The sequence below is a fragment of the Cicer arietinum genome, chromosome 2 (assembly GCF_000331145.2).
Source record: "Cicer arietinum cultivar CDC Frontier isolate Library 1 chromosome 2, Cicar.CDCFrontier_v2.0, whole genome shotgun sequence".
In the NCBI taxonomy this organism is placed as follows: domain Eukaryota; kingdom Viridiplantae; phylum Streptophyta; class Magnoliopsida; order Fabales; family Fabaceae; genus Cicer; species Cicer arietinum.
This window is the reverse complement of record NC_021161.2, coordinates 44,876,470-44,885,922: the sequence shown is the minus strand read 5'-3', so window position 1 is coordinate 44,885,922 and position 9,453 is coordinate 44,876,470. Positions and strand designations below refer to the sequence as shown.

The window sequence follows — 9,453 nt, the reverse complement described above, 5'->3', positions numbered from 1 at the left end:
GACTTTTTATTTGGACAATTAGATGCTATGTGACCTCTTCCTAAGCATTTAAAACATTTAATTGAAGAATGAGAAGAAGAACTAGGAAGATGAGCTTTAGGTTTAGAAGACTTACCTTTTTTGGACGAAGCCAATGGAGAATCACCTTCTCTTTTATGTTTGTTCCAATGTGATGAGTCTTTGTTTGAGGAATACTTTTTAAAAGTACTTTTTCTCTTCAATTTTTGTTCAATGGTAGACGACTTATGAACAAGCTCCTCAATATCCATAAAGTGTTGCAACTCAACGGCATCTCTAATCTCATAGCTTAGGTCATCCAAGAACCTAGCTATTATGGCATCGTCATCCTCTCTAATGTTGGAGCAAATTATCAAAGTCTCAAAGTCCTTATAATAATCCTCCACACTCTTGGAGCCTTGTTTCAACCTTTGTATTTTTTGATGTAGCTCCCTTTGATAATGCGATGGTACATACCTCTTTCTCAAAAGTGCTTTTAATTCATCTCAATCATCTAGTTGCCTAGCACCACATCACCTTATTTCTTTTGACATTTTGGTCCTACCAAAGTAAAGCATGTTCCTTAAACTCTAAGGTAGCCAACTTACCTCTCATATCTTCTCTAATATCATGAGCAAAAACAATTGATCTATCTTAAGCTCCCAATCAAGATATGTTTATGGATCACTTTTTCCATGAAATGAAGGGAACTTAATTTTGCCACTGACATATGTATCATCGTGTCTTTGATTCCTCCTCTCATTTCCATGAAAATCTCTATGGTTTCTCTCATGATTCCTATGATTCCCTCTCTCATAATAGTCTCTATGGTTCCTCACATGTTCTCTTTGTCTTCTATTTCCCTCGATTTCAAACCTATCTTCATTTTGAGAAGACCTTCCATGATGAGATCTCTTATCTTTTTTATTCACAAACTCTTCTCTGAAAGCATTCATTTGAGTATTCAACATTTTTGTAAAGTGATACATAAGAAAAATGGTTCTAGGAGAAAAGGGGTTTGGTTCACTTCCACTCATGATTTCAACAACAACAAACAACAAGTACCACAATAATCAACAAATGACAAAAACAAGTGAACACAATAAAAATAAGGTCATCAACGCTCACTAAGTGTTTACACTCAAGAAATGTATCACTCGTGTATATAACTCAATAATGGATTTCTTTTATAATTTTCGCTCTAGACTTTTTCCACTCCATAATGCAACTCTTTAAGTTCTTCAAGCAACCAAACAAATCTCAATCAAGTTTGTGGTAAACCTCTAAACAAATGTGACAAAACACACACGAAAGTTATCATTCAAGAGGCTAAAAAAATGACAAGAGAAACTTGAAATACAAAACCAAATAATTGAAAAGACAAATCATTGTCCGATTCTCAAGTTGATATGTCATGGCAGTTCAATCTTCAAAGAGTCTGGGAAAATCTCATGCAAAGCAACAAAAGGTATTGATTCATAATATACAAATTGTGTTTTAATAACTTATACTTCTAATTTGATTATTTGTGATTATTTTGGGACTATAAAATGAATTTAGAACCATAATTATAATTGTTTTATGACCTTACTTCATTATCTCGTTTGCTTATAGCAAGTAAAATTACCGACATTTTTTCTGAAAAACTAAAAGTTGATATGGAAATGAGTTCCAGTAATTGTGAGCATAGTGCAGTGTTCTCTTTGTTGCCAATGGTAATCAAATGGCTTAGGGATAGAGTGCAACAAAATCAGTCGGTTCGTTTTAAGGTAACATAAATTACACCAAAGAGTTGCAAATTTATAATTTCACATCTCAATTTAATAATGAGCTTAATTTTCATGCATTGACAGTGTAAATTTTTTTACACAGTCGGCAAATCATAACAAATCATATACGTGACTTTATAAGTAATTATGACAAAAGGTAAACATTATTAACGATCTAACGTTTGTGATTGATTGACGATATAAAACATTAGTATAATGTGCATTTGATACACATTGTTGCATGTTTTCTTACCATCTAGCACACATTAAGAGAATATCGATAGTGTAGATGAGGAATAAACAAACTATGTAAATGTAATACACACTCTATTCAACACTCTAACCTTCGCTGAAATTCATCTAGGTCAATTGTCAGGTTTGGTATGACCTATTTCGAAAATAGTGGGATATGCATGAATTTCAACAAATAATAGAAATAATGTGGAAACGAATGTTAGAGAATGTGTATGGTGGTAACTATTGATTTTCAAATTCAAGATGGTTTTATAATTTGTTCTCTTAGTTTTAATCTTTTCTCTTGAAGAATTGAAAAAAAAGTATCATTTTCACTATATTTAAGGCTTTGCAATTTGTCCTTGTTTATTTAATATGATATTAATATGATTGATTCCTATAGCATTGCCCCTTAATTGACATGCAATTGCTCCTTTAAAATGTAAGATTGCTTGGTTTTAATAGATGCAAATTAATTTTTATTAAAAGTAGGTTAAATGTAACGTAATTTATATTTTGAATATGTCAAGGTAATGAATAATAAATTTGAAATTAAAATTGTTTATTTATTTATTTATTAAAGCTCTAAAGTTATGTTTCAAGTTTAGATTTCATATTAGAAAATTTTTCTTATGGAAACTTTTAAATATGTTAAAAAAAGTAATTAAAATCAATTTATATTTTAATAATTACTTTTATTTCTCACAAAAGAAATCCAAATAATCACTTTAATAAGATAATTTCAATGATTATACGAAGATGAATAATGTTGAAATTAAGTACCTTTACAGCATAATAGCCTCGTAGAGTTTATCTATAAACATTTCAAAAATCTTGATATTAGACAAACCTTAAGCGAAAGACTAAGAAAATTTAATTTATCCTAAAGCATTACTTACTATATGATTGTTATATTTTTTATTTTAAAAAATTAATTAATTTTAAAAGTTTTTATCTATTTATTATAATTTATTATAAAATGAAAATACAAAATAATATAAAAACAACTTCTCTTTTTCTTAAAAATATCTAAATTTTTAAGTAATAAAATTATTTTTTTAAGAATTTGTAACAAATGAGTCTTTAATTGTTTGTGTATGATTTTTTTTTTTCATATAGATTAATAAATACCACAATAACTACCATATTAAAATTAACTAATAAACAAAACTATGGACAGTTACATTAAAATTTAGAAAGAAAATAACTCAACCATTAAGAAAAAAATAACTCAAAATTTACATAAAAAAAATTAATACTTACAAAATGTAAATTATAGCAATGATAAAGAAAACAAACACTAAAAAAATAGTCATTTAAAAATATTAAGTCCCACTATGTTTTAATAAGTCAGATTTGCATCCATATATAATTTTGTGCTAAGTATACATGATCAGAGATTCTCTTTCATATCTAACGGTATGGCGTCTAACCCACAAGTGATACATGATAGTGTTAAACGCATCCAACGGTATAGAACTGCGATTCCACTGTAAGTGCTTACTCGCCACCAAACCCAATCTTTTCATAAACTCATGCTGTTCCCTCCACGTGTCAGTATCAACCTTCACATAACTCTTCACAAACACAGCCATCTTCCTCCACCTCAGCACATCCACAAACGGCATGTTGTTCAACGGTCCCTCCGTAACCACCACAGGAACATACCCTAAACGCTGCGATTCACCCAAAGACAAAGCGTCGTCGTTGCCACGATAAACAACGCAGAACTCTCCGCTACCCAATTTAACCGGCGCGTAAGAATTACGGAGTGGCGGTAGCGTGAGATCCTTGTGAGGGACGAACCTATCTTGGCGCGTGTAGAAGCACGAGATCTTGGCGCGTAAGAGGTTTGCTTCTTCAGGTTGTTGGGTGATGTAAGAACTGTTTCTTAGTTAAGAGTAAAAGAGAGATTCAACTTGTGTTTGTGTTCCAAATTTGAATTGGGTTATGTTTGGTTCATACATAAACACTTTGAAATTTTGAACCATTTTTTGAAAATTTTGGAGGAAGAGTGTTTTTTTGTGTTAGGTAAGGATTTGGAAAGGAATTGTTATGTGGTAGTGATATTGTAACTGCATAGGAACATAATAATAGTAATGAAATGTAGAGAATTGTATCACAAGACAACATTTTTATATGGTGATGATGATTTTTTTATATGATGATGATGATTAATCTAAATTTATATATATATATATATATATATATATATATATATATATATATATGTGTGTGTGTGTGTGATTATTGGTTGAATAGTTTTTGGTTGAATTCTACATTATTTAAATCCATCAATTTTATTTGAATATGATTAAACTCTTGACTTGTGATTTTTAAGTTAAATTCAAATCAAAATAATTTGATTATGAGCGCATGATTTAGGTTGAGTTTAATGTTACAAGAATAAATATGTTGTTTCTCTTTTTTTTTTAAATATTAATTGTAGATTGTTTTTTTCTTTGATAATTAAGGATTCGATTGATACAATATTATTTATAACAATTATAATTATAATTAAAATACAAAGTATTGTAGTTGAAATGAAACAAAGAAAATAACATAAGCCTATATTCCTTTATTGCATGGCACACCATTGAAAGGCAACCAAGTGCTAGCATTAAGCCATGGTTCAACAGTAAATCTAACAGCTTCATCTTTTGTAATGACACCTTTTGCCCATTTAACTCTTGTTGTAGCATTGGCATCGGGTCCAATATTGCCAAACTCAACAAAGTACAAGTTTTTAGTGTTTGTTTCATTAATATTCCATATCATATATCCATCTCTTTGAATAAATTCATCAAAATAATTGTTAATGAAGACCGCCCTTGAAAAATCCTTCCATGGCCTTGCCAAGTAAGTCTTCACTGTAAGCTGATAAGGATATAGCTCAATGTGTGGCATAATGGAACAGTTTTGAAGAACTATTCCAGTGTGTGTGTCCTTGTGAGATGAGCCATCTGCCACCACAACGTTTTGTTGTCCTTGAATGGGCTTCCTCACCAAGATCTTAGAGTTCTGAATCAAGGTAGTACCAAACTCATCTAACAGTTACGGTAGAATTGACTACCCTTGTTTGCGTACAATGCATCTTGATAACCAAGAAATGCACACCGGAAGAATAGTGAGTGATAACCTTCAACAAGAAGCGCTACTGCTTGTTGAGCTTTTGGACCAGCTTTATTCTCAAATGCAATTGACATGGCAATAAAATCTTTACCAAAGGTGGCTGCAATCACAATTAAATATCCAAAAATTATTTCACATAAGATTAATTATATACTTACACATCATATTTAATTTTCGTTCACCTACAAGATAAAAATTACCCAAATTTTGCATTAAATTTTTACAAGCAATTTTTAAATAAATTATCTATTAACTTATATATTTTTTTTACTCTCTTCTTAATTAACATAACTATTGTACACGATTTGTAATAAACTAACAAATTAAGATCTAATAAGCATACTAGATTAACATAAGAGAATCTATATTCAATATTTTCTCTCTCCCTCTTCTCAACTAACTTAATTATGAAGATAACTTTATACTCTCTATTAACTTTAAGAAAAATATATGAATAAAATATGAGAATTAATGATTAACTTACAAAATGTGGCTGTTTTGTCTGTTTTGAGTCCATTCTGAACGCTCTTGTTTCCAGTGATAATTGTGTTTGTAGGGTCATCACCGTATAATAAAATTTTAATTTTTTTAGGGTCGATAGTAATATACTCATAGTAGACACCCATTTTAACATATATAACATATCTTCCTTGATGATTCTTAGGGTACGAGTTAATAGCGGTTGTAATCGTTTTATATTGGCCACTACCATCCTTGGCCACAATGGTGTTGGGCCGAGCTACTCCTTTTTGGAGCTCAGACAACAAGATACGGTCATCAGTAGAAAACCATGTAGGATAACCTTGGTGATCCACTTCAACAAGACGACGAGATGCAAGCACCTTTTTATAGCCATCAATGTTAACCATTATGAGTAAGACAGAAACATATGAAACTAAAATCTGTTGAAACAAACTTCGTGACGAGCTAGCAAAACATGATGTGTTCAAGGTTCTCATCCTACAAGATTTTAAAATGATTGATAAATTTATTAATGAATTTGAAGTGTACAATAAGGAGATGATATATTTTGATAGTCGCATAACTGGTAAAGATGTAAACAAGTATATATATATATATATATATAAACAAGTATATATATAGTACCATGGAGGTTATTTTCATGGTATGTCACTAGGTTGTATGATTATGATAAAATAGTTTTTTTACGATGAATGTTAAAATGACCACTTCTAAAAATATGTCATTTAATGTAGATTTAGCTTCGGAAATTTTCTGTATGTATGACTTTGTTTAAAAAATTTATGTAGATCTACTTAAATAAAATACATTTCTAGTGGATCCAAAGTTCGCACATAAATATTTAAGAAAATTTTGTTTTTCTTGTAAATTTACTAGAGATATTTTCTATAAGAATAATCCGCAACAAAATCCTAATGAAACTTATGTAAAATTTTAAAATAACTTTTCACTAAGTTCACAATAAAATCCCAAGATAATATTTAACTTATTTCAATAATAATTTGATTAATTGTTCGCTTAATAAACTGCCATAAAATTCTAAATTAAATATTTAACTTTTTAATTATTTTGAAAATAATATTTAAAATAAATTATATACAAATAATTTTGAAAATTATATTTTATTAGACAAAACCTCATCTTCTAAAACATAAAACAAATAGAATATTTTTCAATTTCTTGTTCAAAACTCTCGTGGTTTCATTTTCTCCATTCCTATATCCAACCTTAACTTTTTTAACTATTATTTTTGTTCTCAATCTCACCATTCTAAACTACCATTGAGAGATGGTAGTTTTTTTTCCACATATTCTTGTTATGATATTATAGTTTGTTCACAATGAATATTTTCTCACAATTAACTGAAGAAAGAAATATGTTGGGGGGTTTACTGTTAATTGAATGTATTCATCATTCTACTAATTAAAGTATTTCCAACATGCTCTTAATCATATTTTCAACTAACGTTTTTTTTTTAAAGATGATCTACTAATGGTTTAATTTTATTATATACTTCTTCTGTTTCACAATATGTATCAATTTAGTCACACAAAAAAAAGTTATTTAAATATAAATGTTATTTTAAATTTTTAATATATGACTAATTATTTTTCTAATTGATCACTTTAATTAACATAGTAAAGTATTCCAAAATCATTAATATATATTTCATTTTGCAGTTCCAATATTGAGAAACATAAATAAACATAAGATATGACACAAATAAACAGTAAATAATAAATGAAAGAAAATCACATTTTCAAATTCAAATACATCAAATAAATTTTTTAGAGAGAGAAAAAAAAGACCAAAATGGATTGTCACAGTAGAATTAGAAATGACACGGACAAAGAAAGAGATAAATTATGCTCTTTTATAGTCTTTTTAATTGAATAAATTAATCTCCAATATTAGCCAGTATTTATTTATTTAAAGAAATTCGAAAATAAAAATATATAATTATTAGTACTCTACAAACACCTATTCTAATTTTATGAAAAAAGAGATTATCTATATAAAAAAGAGATGTTATTAAAACGTGGATCTTGCTCAATTACCTATATAAAAAAAAGATGTTATTAAAATGTGGATCTTGCTCAAACAAGAGATTATGGAAGAAACTCGAATTAAGAATGACTATACTTTCTTTGAAAGGAGTTTAAAATGTGTTTTATTTTAATTTAGTTTTGCAAAATGTATTTCAAAAATAATTTTACAAAATAGTAGTTATTTTAAACAAAAGCTTAATTTAGAAACCCACTAGAGGGTAGTTTTCATTTATTTATTCTCTTCAAGATCAAGGATCTAATAACTTTTTAACTTTTGTGTCTTTGTTTTCTTTTCTTTAATTTTTAAAAAATGTGCCTCTGTTTTCTGTTATGAGTATTTTTTTTTTCTCAAACACTAACGAAACTATTGTGCATATGATACACTTGGGTCTCGTCTCGTCCATATTTAAAAGTTTGCTATAAAATATTATGAATATATATAGTAGTGTATAATAATTACTAGTCAACTTTATTTCGTATAAAGTCTACAGAATTTCAATCTATCACGTTATAAAGTGAAATTCTTACTAAACAAAATAAAATTATGACTAAAAATAAGGGACTACCATCTTTCTAGATCAACTAATATATATTTAAATGGTTTCAAAGTTATAATTACAATATCAATACTAAATTTTATACATATGAACAAGCCAAGATATGTCAAACAATTTTTTAAAAAAAATTATCACTATAAAATAAGTGCTCTCATATTCATTTCATTTGTATAGATATAGAGTTGGCTGGATAAGACCATCAAATGCAATTATTTTAATTAAGCTTTAAAAAAAATTAAATTTTTACTTAATATACAGGCTATCAAAAACATTTTGTATTTGTGTCGCGGTCTAAATTTTTGAGTGTTTCTCAAATTCGATAGAGTCGCCATCAAAATTTATTTTTAAAAAATATTGGAAAATCCTTAAAAATAAAACAAAAAAAATGGTCTTTGAAAAACACTTCGAGTCTGAGAAATTTATTATAATGAGTATGTTTCTTTTTGTTTGAAATTGGCTGAAAATGTTTAAGATCACAGAGTTGTCACAACTCATGCATTTTAAACTAGGACTAACAAGGTGTCATATCTTGATCAATCCAATTTTATTAAAAGATTATTTATTTAAAGTGTAAGATCATCAAGTTATCACAACTCAGATGTTATAAATATTTAAGATTAATAAAATGTCTCATCTCAATCAATTTCAATACTTATTGTTAATATTTTTTTTAAGAAAAAATTAAAAAGCTAAACTTCAAAAAAAAAAAATTAAAAGAAAAAAGTAAAATATTTTCTTTAGTGAAAGAATAATAATAAAATAGTAAGCAGGCTTTGTTTACATATAATGGAGTAAAAAATATGTCATTTAAAAGCAAGAAAGCTAGGATATGACTTAGATGCATTCTATCCAAGATTGGAGAAATTTTAAAGTCTATAAGCTTCTATATTCGTGAATTCTTTTCTGGGTAGGTTCTATAATCCTAAAATTCATTGGTTTCTAGAGCCAAGTACTCGTATCGAAACATCACTACAAATAGGAAGTACATCCAAAATGTAGGTATTTCTAATAGAGTCACACTCTAGATGAGATTTTTGTAATAACCAAATAGGATGTACATCCAACATGATTACCACTAAATCCCTAACTAAACTTAAGCTTTACTCAGGCCCGTATATAGAGTCTCGCTCATAAGTGTGTGTCTTAGTAAATGTGTAGGATGCAGAATAAACATAATTCAATAATTTCATAATGTCAATAAAATACATACATATGTATATATATATATATATA

At 28.1% G+C, this 9,453-nt stretch overlaps 2 pseudogenes; both read right to left on the bottom strand.

Annotated features, from left to right (window-relative positions):
- Positions 1-3,175: 3,175 nt before the first annotated feature.
- On the bottom strand, positions 3,176-4,158 carry LOC101497291 (uncharacterized; annotated as a pseudogene).
- Positions 4,159-4,568: 410 nt separating this feature from the next.
- LOC101498842 (pectinesterase 4-like) overlaps positions 4,569-9,453 on the bottom strand; it is a 14,059-nt pseudogene continuing 9,174 nt past the window's right edge.